This window comes from Chiloscyllium punctatum, unplaced genomic scaffold (genome assembly GCF_047496795.1).
Source record: "Chiloscyllium punctatum isolate Juve2018m unplaced genomic scaffold, sChiPun1.3 scaffold_816, whole genome shotgun sequence".
NCBI classification, from domain to species: domain Eukaryota; kingdom Metazoa; phylum Chordata; class Chondrichthyes; order Orectolobiformes; family Hemiscylliidae; genus Chiloscyllium; species Chiloscyllium punctatum.
The window spans coordinates 54,085-64,539 of NW_027310550.1; positions in this window are offsets into that span (position 1 = coordinate 54,085).

Sequence of the window (10,455 nt, forward strand, 5' to 3'; positions counted from 1 at the left end):
CTCCACCCTCATCGCAACACCCATGGGAGCCTCCGGTCGTCAATAGACCGCCGCACCGGCCTCTGACTGACTCTCAGAATGGACGGAAAGAGCCGGGTAAGCCTTTCAAAAGATTCGACCACGTGCCGAAAACTTTAGACTTCCGTGAGCTCTCCGGCTTGCACCGAGACCCGAAGTCGACGTGCTAAGCACCACGGGACCCCTTTCGCCTGCAGGTCCCGAGCCGCCTTTATTTGCTGTTACGAGCATCGTGTGCCCCATACCTGCGTGACAAGCACCGCAGGGCGGCAGAGCCATCGCACTTAGCCGGGTGGCAGAGGAGGACCAGACTATTCACAGATAGCGGCCCAACGACTCCCAGAGCCGGTCGTGCGGCGCGCGAGGTCTGCTCTCTTCACAAGAGGCTTTATTAGGGAGTGCTAAGGCAAGGTTCTGTGCCCTCCACCCTCATCGCAACACCCATGGGAGCCTCCGGTCGTCAATAGACCGCCGCACCGGCCTCTGACTGACTCTCAGAATGGACGGAAAGAGCCGGGTAAGCCTTTCAAAAGATTCGACCACGTGCCGAAAACTTTAGACTTCCGTGAGCTCTCCGGCTTGCACCGAGACCCGAAGTCGACGTGCTAAGCACCACGGGACCCCTTTCGCCTGCAGGTCCCGAGCCGCCTTTATTTGCTGTTACGAGCATCGTGTGCCCCATACCTGCGTGACAAGCACCGCAGGGCGGCAGAGCCATCGCACTTGGCCGGGTGGCAGAGGAGGACCCGACTATTCACAGATAGCGGCCCAACGACTCCCAGAGCCGGTCGTGCGGTGCGCGAGGTCTGCTCTCTTCACAAGAGGCTTTATTAGGGAGTGCTAAGGCAAGGTTCTGTGCCCTCCACCCTCATCGCAACACCCATGGGAGCCTCCGGTCGTCAATAGACCGCCGCACCGGCCTCTGACTGACTCTCAGAATGGACGGAAAGAGCCGGGTAAGCCTTTCAAAAGATTCGACCACGTGCCGAAAACTTTAGACTTCCGTGAGCTCTCCGGCTTGCACCGAGACCCGAAGTCGACGTGCGAAGCACCACGGGACCCCTTTCGCCTGCAGGTCCCGAGCCGCCTTTATTTGCTGTTACGAGCATCGTGTGCCCCATACCTGCGTGACGAGCACCGCAGGGCGGCAGAGCCATCGCACTTGGCCGGGTGGCAGAGGAGGACCAGACTATTCACAGATAGCGGCCCAACGACTCCCAGAGCCGGTCGTGCGGCGCGCGAGGTCTGCTCTCTTCACAAGAGGCTTTATTAGGGAGTGCTAAGGCAAGGTTCTGTGCCCTCCACCCTCATCGCAACACCCATGGGAGCCTCCGGTCGTCAATAGACCGCCGCACCGGCCTCTGACTGACTCTCAGAATGGACGGAAAGAGCCGGGTAAGCCTTTCAAAAGATTCGACCACGTGCCGAAAACTTTAGACTTCCGTGAGCTCTCCGGCTTGCACCGAGACCCGAAGTCGACGTGCTAAGCACCACGGGACCCCTTTCGCCTGCAGGTCCCGAGCCGCCTTTATTTGCTGTTACGAGCATCGTGTGCCCCATACCTGCGTGACGAGCACCGCAGGGCGGCAGAGCCATCGCACTTGGCCGGGTGGCAGAGGAGGACCAGACTATTCACAGATAGCGGCCCAACGACTCCCAGAGCCGGTCGTGCGGCGCGCGAGGTCTGCTCTCTTCACAAGAGGCTTTATTAGGGAGTGCTAAGGCAAGGTTCTGTGCCCTCCACCCTCATCGCAACACCCATGGGAGCCTCCGGTCGTCAATAGACCGCCGCACCGGCCTCTGACTGACTCTCAGAATGGACGGAAAGAGCCGGGTAAGCCTTTCAAAAGATTCGACCACGTGCCGAAAACTTTAGACTTCCGTGAGCTCTCCGGCTTGCACCGAGACCCGAAGTCGACGTGCTAAGCACCACGGGACCCCTTTCGCCTGCAGGTCCCGAGCCGCCTTTATTTGCTGTTACGAGCATCGTGTGCCCCATACCTGCGTGACGAGCACCGCAGGGCGGCAGAGCCATCGCACTTGGCCGGGTGGCAGAGGAGGACCAGACTATTCACAGATAGCGGCCCAACGACTCCCAGAGCCGGTCGTGCGGCGCGCGAGGTCTGCTCTCATCACAAGAGGCTTTAGGGAGTGCTCAGGCAAGGGTCAGCCCGCAGCCTTCCTGGCAACACCCAGGGGAACCAGGCCACTCGCGTCTCTCGCCTTCATTTTCGACACGAGCGCCTGCGGAGGGCCACCACCCCCTCCGATTGTCAAGAGACCTCCGCACCGGCCTCTGACTTACTCTCAGAATGGACGGAAAGAGCCGGGTAAGCCTTTGAAAAGATTCGACCACGTGCCGAAAACTTTAGACTTCCGTGAGCTCTCCGGCTTGCACCGAGACCCGAAGTCGACGTGCTTAGCACCACGGGACCCCTTTCGCCTGCAGGTCCCGAGCCGCCTTTTATTTTTGTTACGAGTATCGTGTTCCCCAAACCTGGGTGACGAGCACCGCAGGGCGGCAGAGCCATCGCGCTTGTCCGGGTGGCAGAGGAGGACCAGACTATTCACAAATAGCGGCCCAACGACTCCCAGAGCCGGTCGTGCGGCAGGCGAGGTCTGCTCTCATCACAAGAGGCTTTAGGGAGTGCTCAGGCAACGGTCAGCCCGCAGCCTTCTTGGCAACACCCAAGGGAACCAGGCCACTCGCGTCTCTCGCCTTCATTTTGGACACGAGCGCCTGTGGAGGGACGGCCGGAGTCAACGTGGGGTTTGCCCGCCCTCCAATAGTGTCAAAAGACCGCCGCACAAGTCTCTGACTGACTCTTAGAACAGACAGAAAGAGTTTGTCAAATCTGTCAAAAAATTGACAAAGTGTCAAAAATTCGACTTCCAAGAGCTCTCCGGCATGCACTCATACCTGTCATTAAAGTGCTATGCCCGTGGAACCGTTTTTCGGATGCCTTTCAGAACGGTCCCGCGCCGCCATTTTGTTCTAAAAATCGTGTTCCCATATATCTCCGGGTACCCCGCCAACCTCACTGCGGAAAAACTACAAGTGGCACTGAATGGGTCTGAATTCCAAATTTGACTGCATCGGTCTGGAACTCGGTCCGGTCAAAACCGTTTGGATTTTTCTCGGTCCGGACTTCCGCGACAGACAAAGTTAAAGTTTTCGGGCTGCAGGCACAAAACGACAGCTGGCCATTTGCCGGGCTCAATTCACCCAATTCCTCCGGCACTTCGGAGCACATGTTCGGTGTAAGTTTGCGAATCTTTCCCGATGCTGCAGCATTTTCCTCCGCTGACACTTAGAATATTTTTCACACTTTGCTGAAAATTTTTCTAAGTGTTTTTTTCCAAGTTTTCCTGGTTACTGATTTCTTCTTTTTAAACATTTTTCTAAGTTTTTCTGGTTACTGATTTCTTCTTTTTAAACATTTTTCGCAGTTTGTCTGGTTACTGATTTCTTCTTTTTAAACATTTTTCGCCGTTTTTCTGGTTACTGATTTCTTCTTTTTAAACATTTTTCGCCGTTTTTCTGGTTACTCATTTCTTCTTTTTAAACATTTTTCTAAGTTTTTCTGGTTACTGATTTCTTCTTTTTAAACATTTTTCTAAGTTTTTCTGGTTACTCATTTCTTCTTTTTAAACATTTTTCTAAGTTTTTCTGGTTACTCACTTCTTCTTTTTAAACATTTTTCTAAGTTTTTCTGGTTACTGATTTCTTCTTTTTAAACATTTTTCGCCGTTTTTCTGGTTACTGATTTCTTCTTTTTAAACATTTTTCTAAGTTTTTCTGGTTACTCATTTCTTCTTTTTAAACATTTTTCGCCGTTTTTCTGGTTACTGATTTCTTCTTTTTAAACATTTTTCTAAGTTTTTCTGGTTACTGATTTCTTCTTTTTAAACATTTTTCTAAGTTTTCCTGGTTACTCATTTCTTCTTTTTAAACATTTTTCTAAGTTTTCCTGGTTACTCATTTCTTCTTTTTAAACATTTTTCTAAGTTTTCCTGGTTACTGATTTCTTCTTTTTAAACATTTTTCGCAGTTTTTCTGGTTACTGATTTCTTCTTTTTAAACATTTTTCTAAGTTTTTCTGGTTACTGATTTCTTCTTTTTAAACATTTTTCTAAGTTTTTCTGGTTACTCACTTCTTCTTTTTAAACATTTTTCTAAGTTTTTCTGGTTACTCACTTCTTCTTTTGAAACATTTTTCTAAGTTTTTCTGGTTACTGATTTCTTCTTTTTAAACATTTTTCGCAGTTTGTCTGGTTACTGATTTCTTCTTTTTAAACATTTTTCGCCGTTTTTCTGGTTACTGATTTCTTCTTTTTAAACATTTTTCTAAGTTTTTCTGGTTACTCACTTCTTCTTTTTAAACATTTTTCTAAGTTTTTCTGGTTACTGATTTCTTCTTTTTAAACATTTTTCGCAGTTTTTCTGGTTACTGATTTCTTCTTTTTAAACATTTTTCTAAGTTTTTCTGGTTACTGATTTCTTCTTTTTAAACATTTTTCTAAGTTTTTCTGGTTACTCACTTCTTCTTTTTAAACATTTTTCTAAGTTTTCCTGGTTACTGATTTCTTCTTTTTAAACATTTTTCGCAGTTTTTCTGGTTACTGATTTCTTCTTTTTAAACATTTTTCTAAGTTTTTCTGGTTACTGATTTCTTCTTTTTAAACATTTTTCTAAGTTTTTCTGGTTACTCACTTCTTCTTTTTAAACATTTTTCTAAGTTTTCCTGGTTACTGATTTCTTCTTTTTAAACATTTTTCGCAGTTTGTCTGGTTACTGATTTCTTCTTTTTAAACATTTTTCGCAGTTTTTCTGGTTACTGATTTCTTCTTTTTAAACATTTTTCTAAGTTTTTCTGGTTACTGATTTCTTCTTTTTAAACATTTTTCTAAGTTTTTCTGGTTACTGATTTCTTCTTTTTAAACATTTTTCTAAGTTTTTCTGGTTACTCACTTCTTCTTTTTAAACATTTTTCTAAGTTTTTCTGGTTACTCACTTCTTCTTTTGAAACATTTTTCTAAGTTTTTCTGGTTACTGATTTCTTCTTTTTAAACATTTTTCGCAGTTTGTCTGGTTACTGATTTCTTCTTTTTAAACATTTTTCGCCGTTTTTCTGGTTACTGATTTCTTCTTTTTAAACATTTTTCTAAGTTTTTCTGGTTACTCACTTCTTCTTTTTAAACATTTTTCTAAGTTTTTCTGGTTACTGATTTCTTCTTTTTAAACATTTTTCGCAGTTTTTCTGGTTACTGATTTCTTCTTTTTAAACATTTTTCTAAGTTTTTCTGGTTACTGATTTCTTCTTTTTAAACATTTTTCTAAGTTTTTCTGGTTACTCACTTCTTCTTTTTAAACATTTTTCTAAGTTTTCCTGGTTACTGATTTCTTCTTTTTAAACATTTTTCGCAGTTTGTCTGGTTACTGATTTCTTCTTTTTAAACATTTTTCGCAGTTTTTCTGGTTACTGATTTCTTCTTTTTAAACATTTTTCTAAGTTTTTCTGGTTACTGATTTCTTCTTTTTAAACATTTTTCTAAGTTTTTCTGGTTACTCACTTCTTCTTTTTAAACATTTTTCTAAGTTTTTCTGGTTACTCACTTCTTCTTTTGAAACATTTTTCTAAGTTTTTCTGGTTACTGATTTCTTCTTTTTAAACATTTTTCGCCGTTTTTCTGGTTACTGATTTCTTCTTTTTAAACATTTTTCTAAGTTTTTCTGGTTACTCACTTCTTCTTTTTAAACATTTTTCTAAGTTTTTCTGGTTACTGATTTCTTCTTTTTAAACATTTTTCGCAGTTTTTCTGGTTACTGATTTCTTCTTTTTAAACATTTTTCTAAGTTTTTCTGGTTACTGATTTCTTCTTTTTAAACATTTTTCTAAGTTTTTCTGGTTACTGACTTCTTCTTTTTAAACATTTTTCTAAGTTTTCCTGGTTACTGATTTCTTCTTTTTAAACATTTTTCGCAGTTTGTCTGGTTACTGATTTCTTCTTTTTAAACATTTTTCGCAGTTTTTCTGGTTACTGATTTCTTCTTTTTAAACATTTTTCTAAGTTTTTCTGGTTACTGATTTCTTCTTTTTAAACATTTTTCTAAGTTTTTCTGGTTACTCACTTCTTCTTTTTAAACATTTTTCTAAGTTTTTCTGGTTACTCACTTCTTCTTTTGAAACATTTTTCTAAGTTTTTCTGGTTACTGATTTCTTCTTTTTAAACATTTTTCTAAGTTTTTCTGGTTACTGATTTCTTCTTTTTAAACATTTTTCGCAGTTTGTCTGGTTACTGATTTCTTCTTTTTAAACATTTTTCGCCGTTTTTCTGGTTACTGATTTCTTCTTTTTAAACATTTTTCTAAGTTTTTCTGGTTACTCACTTCTTCTTTTTAAACATTTTTCTAAGTTTTTCTGGTTACTGATTTCTTCTTTTTAAACATTTTTCGCAGTTTTTCTGGTTACTGATTTCTTCTTTTTAAACATTTTTCTAAGTTTTTCTGGTTACTGATTTCTTCTTTTTAAACATTTTTCTAAGTTTTTCTGGTTACTCACTTCTTCTTTTTAAACATTTTTCTAAGTTTTCCTGGTTACTGATTTCTTCTTTTTAAACATTTTTCGCAGTTTGTCTGGTTACTGATTTCTTCTTTTTAAACATTTTTCGCAGTTTTTCTGGTTACTGATTTCTTCTTTTTAAACATTTTTCTAAGTTTTTCTGGTTACTCACTTCTTCTTTTATAACATTTTTCTAAGTTTTCCTGGTTACTGATTTCTTCTTTTTAAACATTTTTCTAAGTTTTCCTGGTTACTGATTTCTTCTTTTTAAACATTTTTCTAAGTTTTTCTGGTTACTCATTTCTTCTTTTTAAACATTTTTCGCAGTTTTTCTGGTTACTGATTTCTTCTTTTTAAACATTTTCCTAAGTTTTCCTGGTTACTGATTTCTTCTTTTTAAACATTTTTCTAAGTTTTCCTGGTTACTCATTTCTTCTTTTTGATCATTTTTCTAAGTTTTCCTGGTTACTGATTTCTTCGTTTTGAACATTTTTCTAAGTTTTCCTGGTTACTCACTTCTTCTTTTCAAACATTTTTCTTCGTTTTTCTGTTTACTCATTTAGCACTTTCAGGCACTTTCCGATCATTTCCTCGTTCCCGATTTCACCCTTTAAAACGCTTTCGGGCATTTCCCTAAGTTTTGCGGTTCACTCGTTTGGGACTCACTGACACCTTCTCTAGCTTCCCTGCTCACTTTTTTCGTACTGTTGAGAAAATTCGAACCCTTTCCTTAACTATGCCGGTTACTGACTTCACCGCTTCAGACCCTTGTCCCCGTAATGAAAGATACCATTTCCCACCGTGGGAAATGCACGAAAATCGGACTGAACACGGGGGAGGCTCCCCCCTCGAAGGCGAGACCGTCGGCAGAACCGCCGGGTCAAACCCGGCTGAGCTACCCGGCTTACAAGTCTCAAAGTCGGTATGAGCAGTCACGTCCACCCCCCATTCCCTTTTGGACCACTTCCCACGGTTCCAAATGCATGAAAATCGGCCTGTACACGGGGGAGGCACCCGCCTCGAAGACGAGACCGTCGGCAGAACCGCCGGGTCAAACCCGGCTGAGCTACCCGGCTCGGAAGCGCCAAAGTCGGGTTGAGCAGTCACATTCACTCCCATCCCCTTTTGGGCAACTTCCCACGGTTGGAAATGCATGGAAATCGGACTGAACACGGGGGAGGCTCCCCCCTCGAAGGCGAGACCGTCGGCAGAACCGCCGGATCAAACCCGGCTGAGCTACCCGGCTTACAAGTCTCAAAGTCGGTATGAGCAGACACGTCCACCCCCATTCCCTTTTGGACCACTTCCCACGGTTCGAAATGCATGAAAATCGGCCTGTATACGGGGGAGGCACCCGCCTCGAAGACGAGACCGTCGGCAGAACCGCCGGGTCAAACCCGGCTGAGCTACCCGGCTCGGAAGCGCCAAAGTCGGGTTGAGCAGTCACATTCACTCCCATCCCCTTTTGGGCAACTTCCCACGGTTGGAAATGCATGGAAATCGGACTGAACACGGGGGAGGCTCCCCCCTCGAAGGCGAGACCGTCGGCAGAACCGCCGGATCAAACCCGGCTGAGCTACCCGGCTTACAAGTCTCAAAGTCGGTATGAGCAGACACGTCCACCCCCATTCCCTTTTGGACCACTTCCCACGGTTCGAAATGCATGAAAATCGGCCTGTATACGGGGGAGGCACCCGCCTCGAAGACGAGACCGTCGGCAGAACCGCCGGGTCAAACCCGGCCGGGCTACCCGGGTTAGAAGCCCTAGAGTCGGGTTGAGCAGTCACAATCACTCCCATCCCCTTTTGAACCTGTTCCCACCGTTGGAAATGCACGAAAATCGGCCTGTACACGGGGGAGGCTCCCCCCTCGAAGGCGAGACCGTCGGCAGAACCGCCGGGTCAAACCCGGCTGAGCTACCCGGCTTACAAGTCTCGAAGTCGGGTTGAGCAGTCACATTCACTCCCATCGACTTTTGGGCAACTTCCCACCGTTGCAAATGCATGAAAATCGGCCTGTACACGGGGGAGGCACCCGCCTCGAAGTCGAGACCGTCGGCAGAACCGCCGGGTCCAACCCGGCTGAGCTACCCGGCTTACAAGTCTCAAAGCCGGGTTGGGCAGTCACGTTCACCCCCATTCCCTTTTGGATCACTTCCCACGGTTCGAAATGCACGAAAACCGGCCTGTACACGGGGGAGGGTCCGCCCTCGAAGGCGAGACCGTCGGCAGAACCGCCGGGTCAAACCTGGCTGAGCTACCCGGCTTACAAGTCTCAAAGTCGGGTTGAGCAGTCACGTTCACTCCCATCGACTTTTAGACCACTTCCCACGGTTCGAAATGCACGAAAATCGGCCTGTACACGGGGGAGGCACCCGCCTCGAAGACGAGACCGTCGGCAGAACCGCCGGGTCAAACCCGGCCGAGCTACCCGGCTTAAAAGTCTCAAAGTCGGTATGAGCAGTCACATTCACCCCCATTCCCTTTTGGACCACTTCCCACGGTTGGAAATGCATGAAAATCGGCCTGGACACGGGGGAGGCTCCCCCCTCGATGACGAGACCGTCGGCAGAACCGCCGGAACAAACCCGGCTGAGCTACCCGGCTTACAAGTCTCAAAGTCGGTATGAGCAGACACGTCCACCCCCATTCCCTTTTGGACCACTTCCCACCGTTGGAAATGCACGAAAATCGGCCTGTACACGGGGGAGGCACCGGCCTCGAAGACGAGACCGTCGGCAGAACCGCCGGGTCAAACCCGGCTGAGCTACCCGGCTTACAAGTCTCAAAGTCGGGTTGAGCAGTCACATTCACTCCCATCGACTTTTGGGCAACTTCCCACGGTTCGAAATGCACAAGATTCGGCCTGAACACGGGGGACGCTCCCCCCTCGAAGGCGAGACCGTCGGCAGACCCGCCGGGTCAAACCCGGCTGAGCTACCCGGCTCGGAAGCGCCAAAGTCGGTATGAGCAGTCACGTTCACTCCCATCCCCTTTTGGACCGCTTCCCACGGTACGAAATGCATGAAAATCGGCCTGTACACGGGGGAGGCACCCGCCTCGAAGACGAGACCGTCGGCAGAACCGCCGGGTCAAACCCGGCTGAGCTACCCGGCTTACAAGTCTCAAAGTCGGGTTGAGCAGTCACATTCACTCCCATCGACTTTTGGGCAACTTCCCACGGTTCGAAATGCACAAAATTCGGCCTGAACACGGGGGACGCTCCCCCCTCGAAGGCGAGACCGTCGGCAGAACCGCCGGGTCAAACCCGGCTGAGCTACCCGGCTTAAAAGTCTCAAAGTCGGTATGAGCAGTCACATTCACCCCCATTCCCTTTTGGACCACTTCCCACGGTTGGAAATGCATGAAAATCGGCCTGGACACGGGGGAGGCTCCCCCCTCGATGACGAGACCGTCGGCAGAACCGCCGGAACAAACCCGGCTGAGCTACCCGGCTTACAAGTCTCAAAGTCGGTATGAGCAGACACGTCCACCCCCATTCCCTTTTGGACCACTTCCCACCGTTGGAAATGCACGAAAATCGGCCTGTACACGGGGGAGGCACCGGCCTCGAAGACGAGACCGTCGGCAGAACCGCCGGATCAAACCCGGCCGAGCTACCCGGGTTAGAAGCCTCAGAGTCGGGTTGAGCAGTCACGTCCACCCCCATTCCCTTTTGGACCACTTCCCACGGTTCGAAATGCACGAAAATCGGCCTGTACACGGGGGAGGGAGCCGCCTCGAAGACGAGACCGTCGGCAGAACCGCCGGTTCAAACCCGGCTGAGCTACCAGGCTCGGAAGCGCCAAAGTCGGGTTGAGCAGTCACATTCACTCCCATCCCCTTTTGGGCAACTTCCCACCGTTGCAAATGCA